Genomic DNA, 12,666 nt, shown 5'->3' with positions numbered 1-12,666 from the left:
TAAGTTTCATAGGAGTGTAGGCTGTTAACCTGTGGTGTCTTTTACTATTGGCATTTAGGCTTTTGATTAGATTTTTAGAGGAAAAATGTCATAGTAGGTTGTCTGGTAAACTGCTGGTGAATATTTTAAGATGCAAATGTTCATAGGCATTCAATGAGCATAAGAAAAATGGGGGATGTGAGACTTCAGTAATTCCTCACCATTCTGATTTTTTTGCACTGTGTCATAGCTTTGCTTTTACAATCATTAGAACAGCATGAGACCTTTGCTTTGCATAGCCTTGGGTTCTTGGGCAAGGATTTAAACATGGAGCATTAAGACATGTTAGTGAACATGTCCTAATTAGTTGCTTCCTTGGCTACCACATCCTCAAAGGCCACGAGCCTTACCTACTATTCCTCTCAAACACCTTCAACAATATAGCATTTTATCCTAGTCTAGACAAAGTCTTAAGGGTTATGTTGTCTAGTCAACTAATCACTCCTTTTAGTGGGAAAACTGCTTTTCCTTTAGGATTGTTTCTCTGTTTTTTCCTCCTTGCTGTGTCTTTTCTCCTCCTTCCCTCTGCATACCTTCCCTGCAGCAACTCCTGTTCCATCTGCTCTAATGGAAGCATTAACTCTTTAATTGCTGATTAGGAAAATCTTATCACGTGGGCTTTGCAGCAATACAGTGGAGTGGGAGGCAAGAGGAAGGAGATGTGTGAGTTCCCAGTTCTGTATCACAAGCTGACCTGGGAGGACATTAGTCATTCCTGACGCCATGAGGGTGTTTAACATCCCTTCAGTCTAAGGGGTACAACAGTTGAATGGGATTTGGACGTACCTGAGCCCTTGTCATCTCTTGCTGCTGAACTTGCTATTTGACCTCCAGCAAACTAGGCTGGGCCTTTCATCCCTTAAGTGGATAGAGGGCAAGTACTGTAGCTAAGTGCTTTTTGATTCTTAAATGCAGAAAACATATTCATGCAAAGGATTAGTTGCTTTTCTTGTATAGTAAGAAGTACTGTGATGTTTTGAAATCTTTTCTGTGTGTTGTGCACCAAGTTGCAGAGAGTGAGATGAGAAGCTGGAGGAGATCTGCAATTCTCCAAGCAGTGAAAGGCCTTTTAGCTCAGCATTCCCAAGCAGACATATGGGGCTTTTGCCCAACTGACTTATTTCCTTGTGTGATGCAAATTCAGCTGGTGGCCCCCTTCTCTCCCCCTGGCATCTGCTATTCTAAGCATTCGCGTGGGTTATCAGCATTTCAGCTCCTCTTTGCACTTCCAGCACCCAGTTGCCACAGTGGGGTGTAGCCTGTAGTAGGATACTTGTGAAAACTCGGTAGACTCTGAGGGGGCTGTGGGCGATGTGGTAAGAAAAGGTGTGCAGGTGGACTCTGCAACCCACGTAGTCAGTCTCTGCCCTGAGGGCTTTCAGTGGCTCCTTGTAATTGCCAGTTTCTCACTTGTCTCGCTTGGCTTTGCAGGATTCTGAAAGTTGCATTGGAGATGGGAATTGGACCTTTTTCATTCTGTTGTGAAAGAAAAAGGACTGAAATATTGGGATAATTGGAGAAATAATGAAATTGCCATTGTAAAAGACAAGCAAATGGCATTCTTAGCAATTAGCAAGGGAAAGCATTTTAGTCAGACTGAAACTATATTCTTAATTGTTTGGGGAATTTATTGTTAGCAGATGTTTAATTTCCATAAGCAATTACTATTGGGAAAGCTTAAAATTATTTTTATGTTTATAAAAACCCCTTGTATTTTACTTCAGTGGTGGAGTAACCATTCACACAATGTCTTCTCAAAGACCTCACAAAGACCAGAACTGGCCTTGTTGATTCTTTCAAAGAAAACATGGGTGTATGTGTAGGAGAGTGCAGAGGAGAGGGTAACTCTATGTGTGGGCACAGAATGGAAATAAAAGGACAAAATACCTTTGAGGAAAGGGACGAAACATGCCAAAATACTTCTCTTACTGTCTACCTCTATCACTAACAACCTCTACTTCCTCTCCCCCAACCCCATGTCAAAAAAAAAAAAAAAATCAATTTAGAAAACATCCTTGCAGATCACGTGGCAGCTGGCAAAGGCTGCTGCCCCTTCTGCCAGAGGCAGTTTAGGCTCTTGAAACAAAGCAAACTGGGTTGAAATTCTAGGCATTAAAAAACTAAAGCAGCTGCCTCCCTGACATCCTGGGTTGGACTCTGATTTCAGTTTCGCTTCTACTAGATCTTGGGTAATGTCATTGCTACGGTGTAACTGAAATGAGAACTGGGGCTGCTAATCTTGACATTGGGTCACCCAGTGGTAATCCATTTGTTATCTCTGTTACATTTGTGAGAGCACACACAGCCACTCCCTTTAGACTGCAGTAATTTATTTGGCCTATTTTATGTCTGATGGTCACTTGAAACTGTACCTCCTGCCTGTCAGCAGCTGTAGTTGTTTTGCTAAGTAACGATCTAAAGTGAGACTTCCTTGTGCAAATGTGTATTTTAGACACTGTCACCAGAAATCCAGTGGCTCTCCTCTCGCCCTGTCCCTCTCTCCCGGTCCCCTTCAGCTGTTAAGATTTCAGGACACATGGCTTAAATGAACGTATGCTTGGAGTTTGCAAAATGGCTTGAATGACAGGAGAAATCGGATCACACAATGAGAGTTCAGAACGCAGCCACCAATTGGTACAGCAGGAGTCTGCAGCTTTCTTACGCTCATTATTGTCTCAGCATAACATCCAGCACTGTGTGTTTCTCACGTCCCCTCAGAAAAATGGGCATGCAGTGGAAAGGAGCGGGCGGAGGAATGTCCCCCTCCCTGGAGCGGGGCCCTCAGCCTCCGCTCTCTGTGGTACCCCCAAGGCCTGCGGGGAGCGGTGTGGAGAAGGGCCTGCACACCTTATTGTACCTTCTTTGCTTACGCTGGAGAATCTCCAGCTTATCCTGCCAGTGCAGTGACTGCATGTGGAGGAGGGGGAGAGGTTGTGTTGCAAGCTCTGAGAAAATTAGTTGTCTCTATTTTATCTTTTGCAGCTGCAGCACTTTTTTTTTTTCTCCCCTCATCATTCCCCCCTCCCCATGCGAGTGGTATGTCTGAACCATATCCTTCAAAACCAGTTTTCTAAGCAGATTAGATGGGCAGCAGAAACAGCTATGCAATCAGGCAAAAATGTGCACTCAAGCCTTCATTTCACGCAGTGGCCAAAGCAGTGTCTACCACCTGCATTTTTTTACTTCATTCTCTCCCTTTGCTGTTATTCTGTAGTGCTGTTGTCTGTCACTGTTGTAGACTGAAACAAAATGCTCCTTCTGATCCTTAATTATATAAAAATTAGGGAGGGGGAAGGAAGTTGGGTTCCACACTAATACTCATTAACATGAAACATAGAGCATGCTCCCGAGCTGGCATGCTTCACCATGCAAAGTGACATTTGCTCCCTGTGAGCGTGGGGAAGGGTAGGGTAATCTGGGGATTACCCTCAGGTCCTCTAAAACCAATCCTCTCCTGACCAGTCTGGAAAACCAGTGTCTCAGTTTACTGCTCCTTTGAATTCAGTATACTCCCCTGGACTGCCACTGCAAGTGAATTTGGCCTCTTGCTACCCCATATCTTTCAGTGCTCCCTATCAGCCTTGTTGCATGCTAGGAATCTGACAATAATGGTCTTCACCTGCTTTGAGATATCATAGGAACTCTGAAGCAATGGAATTGGTTTCATGTCCGGTCTCTTATAGGAGCTGTATTTGGGACTAAGCTCTCCAGACAAGTTTGGAAACCTTATGTCTTGTTCAGTGTGGGTGGAAAATAGGGATTGGTTAGTGGGCTGAGTGGCAGACCTGAAGAAGAGAGAATTGAGTAAGCATTGGCTGTCTTCCAAGAGAGGAAACAGAGCAAAGTGTCCCAGGAGCCAATTGTTGCTCCTCTAGAGGAGAGGCAGGAACCCAGAGAAGGTGATCAAGTAATGTTTCTTACTGTGAGTCTGGAGAAGCAGGGAAGAGGAGTTGTATGACAAAAGTAGAAAAGAGAAAGTGGGGGTTGAGGTTGAGGGTGGAGGAAGAGAGGAGAGAAAATAAACCTTTTATTTTCTATAGAGGGTATGAAGAAGGAAAGAAAGAGAAACTAAACTGAAAACTTTGGTGTGCTTTGTAGGGTAAGAAAGAATTTACTATAAGCCCAGACAAAGAAAATTTGATTTGAAATACTGGTAGAAAACTGCGCTTTTTAACATTTTGGCATAATGCACTTAATTATCTTCTGCTGATCTATCAAAAGTAAAAAATTACTTAGACAAGAGTTAAAACTTGCAAACAAGAGAGACTCAATCTTGCTGGCAAAAAGGGGGTGAAAAAGTGGGTGGAAAGCTGGTTGAATGTGTCAACCACAAAAGCGGTGAGATACAGTCGCAGAGAATTCAGGTTTTAAAACACAAGGAAATTGTGCAGAGATATTTCTCACACTGACTCGTAAATAGCATCTTTGGGTGTGCAGCTCTGCCAAATTTACCCTTGTTACAGGGGCAACTTGCAGTAAGTTCCCACCATAGCCTTACACCATCTGTTTGAATTACTTAGAGGAAAGGTTTGTCTCCTTATTCCCCTTCTATTAGATGTGACAGATTAATGTCTTTGAGGGCAGATCACTGTCAGGCTAAACCTTTCTCTGATTATGATTCCTTATAACTATAAAACAGTCATAAGGTTATGGAGTTTAAAAAGAGAGGTTTATTGCAATTTCCAACACTGAAACTACAGGCTAAGTGTGTCTCATTTTCTTTTTTTTTTTAAGAGCAAATCAAATCCATCCATACAGACACACACTCTGCCTTCTCTCAAATATACCTGGGGGAAGAACACACACTACAAGAGCTGCATTATAGAGTCTACAGGAAAACTACTAAAATAGCTTTTTGTGAATGCATACTAATCTTCCCTCCGAGTCCTCTCCACTCGTTTTAACAACTGTTTGCTGAGCATGAGTTGGTGGCACCCAAACATTTGGGGTAGAACCCAGAGCCTTCAGCAGCTCCACCAGTGGTTGTTTCTACCAAGTGCTCATAAAAGCTGTGCCTGTGCCTTGGCTTGAAGCAGCAGGGTGAACTGGTCAGACATCTGTTGTGAACTCCCTGGTTCAATACTTGTCAGACTCTAAACTTGTCATTAAACTCAGCTGATGAACTAAATCCTACAGTCCTTAGCTCATGCCAGGAGCTGTGCAGGAGGCAGAAGGGTGCTGATATTGCTATAATTTAAGTTCCCTGCTGAGGAAATTTCTGCAGGAGTGAGATTTGTTCATGGTATTATTTTTAAGCCAGCTTGTAAGATTGCTGCTGTGATCAGTAGGAGACTGCTCTGAGTTTTCTTTGGAGTGGCTTTTTCAGGGAACAGCGTAGTGTCTTTAAAATGGAAACATTGTTTTTCCTCCTAGAAAAGCACAGTGCTAGATTTCTGATCTCACGTAAAATTAATTAACTAGCTTTTACCAGAAGTGTTACATTGACCTGTCTATGCTGCCTGAATGGGAATACCTCTTTGTTTTGCTTTACTCTAACTGATCTAAAAGGCTTCACTTGGAATTGGTTCAAAACATTGCATTGGATTCCAGGTCATCCTTGACTGCTCAGAGAGCTGTTGACTGAAGTACCTATTCTGCTGGACTCCAAGGGCCCTGGCCTTCCCATATGGCAGCACAGGTCTCCCAGGGACCATGCTGTGCCACAGGAGACCTCAGTGTGTGCTTTGGGAACTGCCTTGCAGCACGGGGTCTCATCCAGAAGTGGGGCCAGAGTAAGCAGGCTGCCAAGCTGAAGTGACTGGGGCAGTGCAACACTGTGGGAAGAAAAGCAGCTTAACATTATACTGACTCAGAACAAAATTTCTCAGGTCAGGTCACCAAACCAAAATGAACTAACTGTGGTTTCAGTAATGCAAAATATTCCATTTCAAATGACACAAAATGCACTGGTGTTCACAAATAGGTTTCCTTTTTTTTGTTTCTTTTTAAACTTGTGAACTTCCATTCTACATAGTCTTTAATTTCAGTTTTTCTGCCCGATTTGGGATGAGAGCAAATGTTGAAATACTGGAATTTCTTCCTTTCTGGGGAGGAGGCAGCTGGTGAGTAAGAGCAACCAGTTTCAGGGTTGGGACAACTAACTCTGAAGCCCTGTACACTGGAGCAGAGCAGGCGCGATGGAGGGGGCAGATAGGCCATGGAGGGGAGGGAACACACCGGCAGGAGGGAAGTAGGAGACAGGAATGAGAAACAGCAATAAGGGCTAGAACAAAAGATAAGGAGGAGAGAGCAGAAGTTTCTGCTTGGCTCCCTGGGCTGTAAAACAGCTCTGTGTCTGTGCTATTACACTGCTGGTCGTGCCTGGCTCAGCACTGCTTGGCTGAGTGTCCAGCAGATATGTGGGAAGGTGCCACAAGAGCTCCTGTCCCAGAGCACAGGAGGAACTCCTTGGAGAGGTCAGGGCCTGGGTGAGGTAGAGTTGGGGGTCACAGCAGTGAATGGTCAGGCACTGCTGCAGGGTTTCACTTCTGCTTGCAGAGCAGTTGAATCCTTCTGTGCAAATGGAACAGGGGGTGAATGCAGGACCAAAAGCTGAGCACTTCTGAGTTCTCATCCTGGCTCTGAGCAAGGCACTGCAGCCCTTGTGAGTCAGATTCTCTGCCACTGAGTCTTTTTCTGCAAAGCAGAAAGCAATACTCTTCTCTGGTGGGACTAGGAAGGACACTAGTGACTGTTCCTAACACTGCAGAGTGTTTATTATTTAGCAAGTTTCTTGACTTTTAAAAATAAACCAAATTGATACACTCCATCCATCAGCAGTGCCCTCGAGGAATGAGTAGCTAATTAGAGAGCAGGACTTGTGAAAAGACAAACCTGGGTTATGCACAGAACAGGTTTCGCCAGTATTTATTGCCCACGTTACTGGCCAAGCTTCCTTGTAAGTAATAGTCAAATAATCGGCCTGGGTCCTTTTGTGAATGGCTTGAGTCTGTGTGGTCCCTCCTTTGTTAGAGCAACTCATGGCTTCTGAAAGCTTCTGCACCCCCTGTTCTGAACAGCAGAGCCTGGTGGCACCAGCTGCTTCTGCCTGGAACAAACATTTGCATGTGGCATAAAAAGAAAAAAGCTAGTTTCAAAATGTATTTTCTTTTCCTTATGCCCTCATTTTTTAGCCCTAGTTCAAACTCTGGAAATATTTAAAAGATTAATATATTTAGCTTTTGCTACAAGCATCGTTTAAACAAGTAAAGCTTAAAGAGGAAAGAGAAATCTTTCAGAAATAAAACAGCAGCCAGTGTTTGGAAATATTTTAACAATAGACCATATGGGAGTCCCAAACTATTAAGCTTTATTATTCAGAAGGCGGAAAATGTGGTTTGATATTCAATTGATATACAGCATAAATGAGAGCCGCAGACTCGGCTCCCTTGAGCTGGGATTCAGATGTTCTCTTGAATATAATAACCAATGCTTTGGCCTAGTTCCACAGAATGCATCCAGCCTGCTGATCACAAGCCAAGAAACTGTAGGCTTTTTTTCCCCTTCCCTTCTCTTCTCCAAACTACTTTCCTCTCCTGCCAGCATGAGCTTTTGGCCTGAATATAAATCTCCTGATACTGGATGTGTATAGAAAGTGGGGAGGACGCTAATGGTGCACAGCATTGGAGCTGTGTGTGTGCATGTGTGTGTTTGTTTTTCTTCTGCTTTCATGATAAGGTTTTCCCCTCGCAGTGTGCTCTCAAGGGATTACATTGGTCATCCCAGGTGGGAGCTTCTTTGTTCATGCTTCACTGTTTGTTTCTTAGTGCTGTGGGAGCAGGTGAATATCTTTTGGGGTTACTGTGAAGTGGTGCCAGAGACCATGAGAGTGTGGAATTTATTGGAGGGAGAAACTGGAAGTGGTTTCTGTTTCTTTCAGCTTTTTTTTTTTTTTTTTTTTCTCCCTGGTTTGATTTGCATATATTTATATTTGCCCTTACCCCTTTCTATCATGTCTCTCTTAACTTTCTCTCCTATGGGGAAAAGAACCCATAAAAGCTGCTTAAAAAATATTCTGTATTGTGCTGGTTTTGCACACATGTACCACACGCACATGGACTAAGATTACCTGTATGCAAAAGAATGCTGAAAGATTGATACTGTGATCAAGTTATGGCAGGCTGGATCGTCTATTTTTTGCCACAGGATCCTTTTGGTACTGACATCCTCAGCTGTGTTGGGTCCTATCTTTTCTATCCTCTCAGGATCTCTGTGGTTTGTCATTTTCCCTGAGTAGGCAGGAGACACCAGCATTAAGGTATCTTGCATTTTTCTCTAGAAGTATGGTGAGCCCAAGAAAAAAGACTCCCACTTTACATGCGAGTCCAGGAATGCCTCTCATGTAGAATACTGGAGAGAATATAAATTATGCATGATGAATATGAAGTTTAGTTTTGGCTTCTGTCTCTTCTCCATTTCTCTTTTCAGTTGTTCATGATAGGTTAAATTTTCCGTATTTTTGTCTCAACCACACTCAAATTTTTTCCTTTGGGGAAAACTGGAGCAAAATCAATTTTAGTGCAATTTTTCAAGACTCCTTGACTTGCGCTTACATCTGTTTGGTGTGGGGGAGTGGAATTTTATCATAAAACGTTTGATTTATTTAATGTATTCAATAAGCATCGAAGATGTGCCAGGTACTTTCTCAGCCCTTTTGGATGAGAAATCTTGCAAGCTAAGAACTTAACAAACAAAGAAGTTCCAGAACTATTTCCCTGCTGTTAAGGTCTCCATGTATCTAAGGAATAAACCAAGTTTGAACAAAGTAGATCCTAAGACTTGTAAAGTACAAAATGTCACAGGCGTTACTGATGAGATCTGTGATTGAAACAACTATTTTTAAAATATATTTCCTGATCCTGTTATCTGGCCAACTTAAACTCACCTGAGATGTACCCATGTGGCAGCTCTACTTTCACAGAATTCACAGAATGACTAGGTTGGAAGAGACCTTAAAGGTCATCAACCAACCCATGCCCTAAATTCATTCATTCCTTGCAACTGTGTGTCTGTTTCTGTTGGTGAAGCTGCTGTTACCCATCTGTGATGCTGCACCAAGGGCTCATGTAAACAGGGTCATTGATTGAGACCAAGGTAAGTTACAAATTGAAAGGAGGAGCTATTCTCAGTTAACTTCATCTTAATGAAGAGGCAATTTGGAGTAGTTAATAAGGAATAGCTGTTCTGGAATAATCCCTTTTTAAGACAAACCCTCACTGTTTCTATAATTGCATTCCAGGAAGCTATTCTGTTCTGAATCAGCATGGGATAGAGTGCCTAGAAGACGTTCAGACCAAGCACAGCTAGCGGTGAGTGGGCAATACACACCGGGATGCCCTATTGCAGCCATTCCAAGTGAGCAGCAGAATAGCTTAACTGGTTGTCTGTACATCTCTCTAAAAGGCAACTAAAAGCAAATATGAAAATCATGGTAGAGAGGCCTCTGTCTTAGCAGGGATGAAGTCTGAGCTGTCTGTTACTGTCTGAGCATTAGCCTGGTGTTACGGACAGAATGCGTGTCTCAACCCGTAACTGATCACAACTTGATTAAATGTTGGGGTGTGGAAAGGACTTGTGTGCTTTTTCTCAATGTGTCTATTTACATCATTATGTGGGAGCAATCAATTTATCAAACCCATCTGATTATTCAATAGTGGGGAAAGACAATTGGTTGGAAGAAAATGTGTATTGTTTTTAAGGTGGATAGAAAATAGTTTTAAAAGAAATTCACACAATCCCTTTCTTTTGAGGAGAACAAACTAATCAAGGTAAGGGAAATCCAGTAATTTATAATTGCCAATAATTTAAAATGCAATGAAAACTTTCCTGCAGCATAAAATTTTGTTCTTGTCCTTACCAAGGATGATGGGCTGGAGCAGAGGTGGTGCTCTTGTTCTTCAGTACATTGTAGTTGTGATATAGCTGTTGCTAATTCATAGTTCTCTTGACTTTTGGAATTCCTCCATTCCCTTAAAAGGGAAGGTGGCAGCCTGGAGTGGAGAAGCTCCAACTGCAGCCCTCTGGATGTTAATCCACCCCGACTTTCTTAAGCCTCCTACTTAAATCATTATCTTAATGAATCACTATTGCTGCTGTCTTCAGCGCTACACAGGAACATGCAAATTTTAAACAGCCTGGGGGAAGGCCCTTTTTGTCTGCAAAGTGCTCTGATACTTGCATTTAGATGTTACCATGATAGGTACCTTGGATACTGCTTTCTGCCTAAGCTCATGGATAGATCCTGGGATGCAGCTCTCCCCAGGGCCTGCTGGGCAGCTCTGGGCTCCCCCAGAAGGGATGGATGTGATGATTCTGCTACTGACTGGGGGCAGCATCTTGAGCTCAGGTGGTTGAAGCCAGATCACTCCACCATTGTCCTTCAGCTGAGGGCCTCTTGCCTGTGCTTTTCTGTAGCTGCAGAATGACAAGGAGATAGGAGGGACCCCCATCCTCACTCCCCTTAGCTCTGAAATTGCCATTTTCACTGCAGGCAAGTTTCTTCATCTCTACACTTGAATTTTTTTCACAGCTAAAATAAGCCATGCAAGTGTTCATGGATCAACTAAATTTTCTCCCAAGTAGGTATCAAGGAATTTGATACAATAGGAAGATTACCAGCTTGCTAGAGAAACATTTGTTTAAGGAAGAACTGAACACAGCGAAACCACAGTGAAGCAAATTGTCTCCAAGGCTTTTAACATGGTGTTGTCCAAATATTTTCTTGATGATTCTATTTGGCTACACACTGACCTCTGTTCACTTCAGCTCTCCAAGCTGATCACTTGAGAAATCTTTATTTGTAAATGGTGGATATGGAAAGAGAGCCATTTATAGCTGTTTCAGATGGCAAGTCTTTGTGGTTATTTACAACATGTATTGAAAGATTTGGTTCCTTTATTCATTAAACCAGGAGCTGGCGAAGCTGTTTCATGCAAATGTCATAGATGATAAGAAGTACCCTTCTCAAATTGCAGTCAATTTATCCATCGTCCCTTTTCTGAGGTTTAGAAGTAGAGTCCTTTCCTTTACTATGGGTGACTTTTCCTCGCTACTAGTAGTTCTGCTTCTGGAGCAGGATAAATGTGGAAGATACCAGGTGAACAGATACCCTTTAGTTTCAACTAGGAGAGGATGTTATTAACAGAACTAAGCTTAAATGCATTTTCTGTGATAACATTATCAGTTGTCAATTCCTGTTGGGAGAGTTATGCCCACAAGAAGCCAGAACATTTATCTCAAGAAGGGCATCCTCATTCCCTCATTCTTCTCAGTCAGATATTCTATGACACAAGTTCAACTGGAGCTGGATACTTTCATGCTAAGAAGAATGTATCTTCTCAGTTGGTTACCAAAGAAAGGAGATGTGAACAAACAGTACATGCTGACTTTTTGTAGCTCAAAGCCTTGACAGGTGTCCCAGGTGTAAGGCAGGAGATATGATGTGCTTCCTCACCTGTTTGTGCACTCCTTTCTGGAGAAGAGCAAATAACTAGCTCTGTGACTCAAGTGACTCAAACCTTTTTCCCTGCTTGGTGTAACTCTGAACAGACGGCCACTTTCTTGTAATAGTGTTTAAGGCACTCTTTACAAACTGCTTTACAGTGATAACTTTTCTGCTTAATGTGAGCAGGCTGTTGTGTTCTCTGTGTTCAAGCTTCTGGCTGTTTCTGATCCCTCATGGGATGGCAGCATTTTCTAGTACAGGAGGTTAATTAACTGGGGAACTATCTCTCAGATTCAGCACCATGGGAAGGGTCAGAGTAGGGATTTCAGAAGAAATATCAGAAGGGAGCTGTACATGTGTGTATGAATGTGTGTGTATTGTGCATATATTTTCAAGGAGAAAATAGAGTTGACTGACGTTTGAAGCTGAGTGCAAAACTTAAACACAACTTTTTCTCATTCCAGTCTGGGAAAGTCATGGTGATGGGTGTGGGCAGGTCTCTGGCTGATTTTCTGAATTGCCTTTATATCAGAACTCCAACAAGGGATTTGGTGCAATTTCTCATCCTATTGAGTAAGAGGATGTTCTATCCCACATTGTTTCCTTAGGAAACTGAAGGAAAGGTATTCTTCTTCACAGATTGTAATACACCCAGTGTATTTTGCTGACACTGTGTGCAAAATATTCAGTCAATGGGATATCCAAAAGGAATGTTTCAATATGCCTACAGCTTTTGCACACTGTCTTATGCTCGTGGGTAGTTGCAGATTTTTGTCAATGTACAAAGGTTGTTATTTCTACAGTTACCTCATTCAAATTCAGAGGTTTGTAACTATGGAAGTAAAATGTGTCTCTGCTGTTATTTTGTTAATGTGTCTTGAGCTACTTTTGTTAACTGTGTGTTCATGAGAGTCTGTTCGCTCTAATTACCTGCTTGGTTTTCTGGTTGGGTATGCTGAGATTTATATTTCAGTTTATAATTTTGGTTTTTGTTATTTTTCTCCTAATGTTTTACTTACAACTGTCTGCCAGAAATTCTGAAATTGTGGTCAAACAAACTGCTCTGATGTTTCCTCCCAGTGTTTGCTAATTCAGCAGCACTTGAGCTGCTTATAAGAAGCACAGAGAAACTGCAGCTGAGGACTGTGAATGGCAATGATGTGTGAACAAGTGATGTCCACAGC

The 12,666-nt window shown here is 42.4% G+C and overlaps 1 protein-coding gene across 5 annotated transcripts in view; it reads left to right on the top strand.

Moving 5' to 3' along the window:
* The window catches only part of HIC2 (HIC ZBTB transcriptional repressor 2), a 74,605-nt gene that overhangs the window by 30,626 nt on the left and 31,313 nt on the right, over nucleotides 1-12,666 (top strand). For 2 of the 5 annotated variants that reach the window (XM_072935956.1, XM_030285535.4), the window contains exon 2: nucleotides 9,278-9,347. The exons of the other annotated variants lie outside the window; for them this stretch is intronic. The gene's annotated coding sequence lies outside the window, so the exon portion shown is untranslated. The remainder of the gene's footprint in view (nucleotides 1-9,277; nucleotides 9,348-12,666) is intronic. 5 annotated transcript variants of the gene reach the window in all.

Source organism: Taeniopygia guttata, chromosome 15, assembly GCF_048771995.1.
Source record: "Taeniopygia guttata chromosome 15, bTaeGut7.mat, whole genome shotgun sequence".
In the NCBI taxonomy this organism is placed as follows: domain Eukaryota; kingdom Metazoa; phylum Chordata; class Aves; order Passeriformes; family Estrildidae; genus Taeniopygia; species Taeniopygia guttata.
Note: the sequence above shows the minus strand (reverse complement) of the source record. Positions and strands in the feature narration are given on the sequence as shown.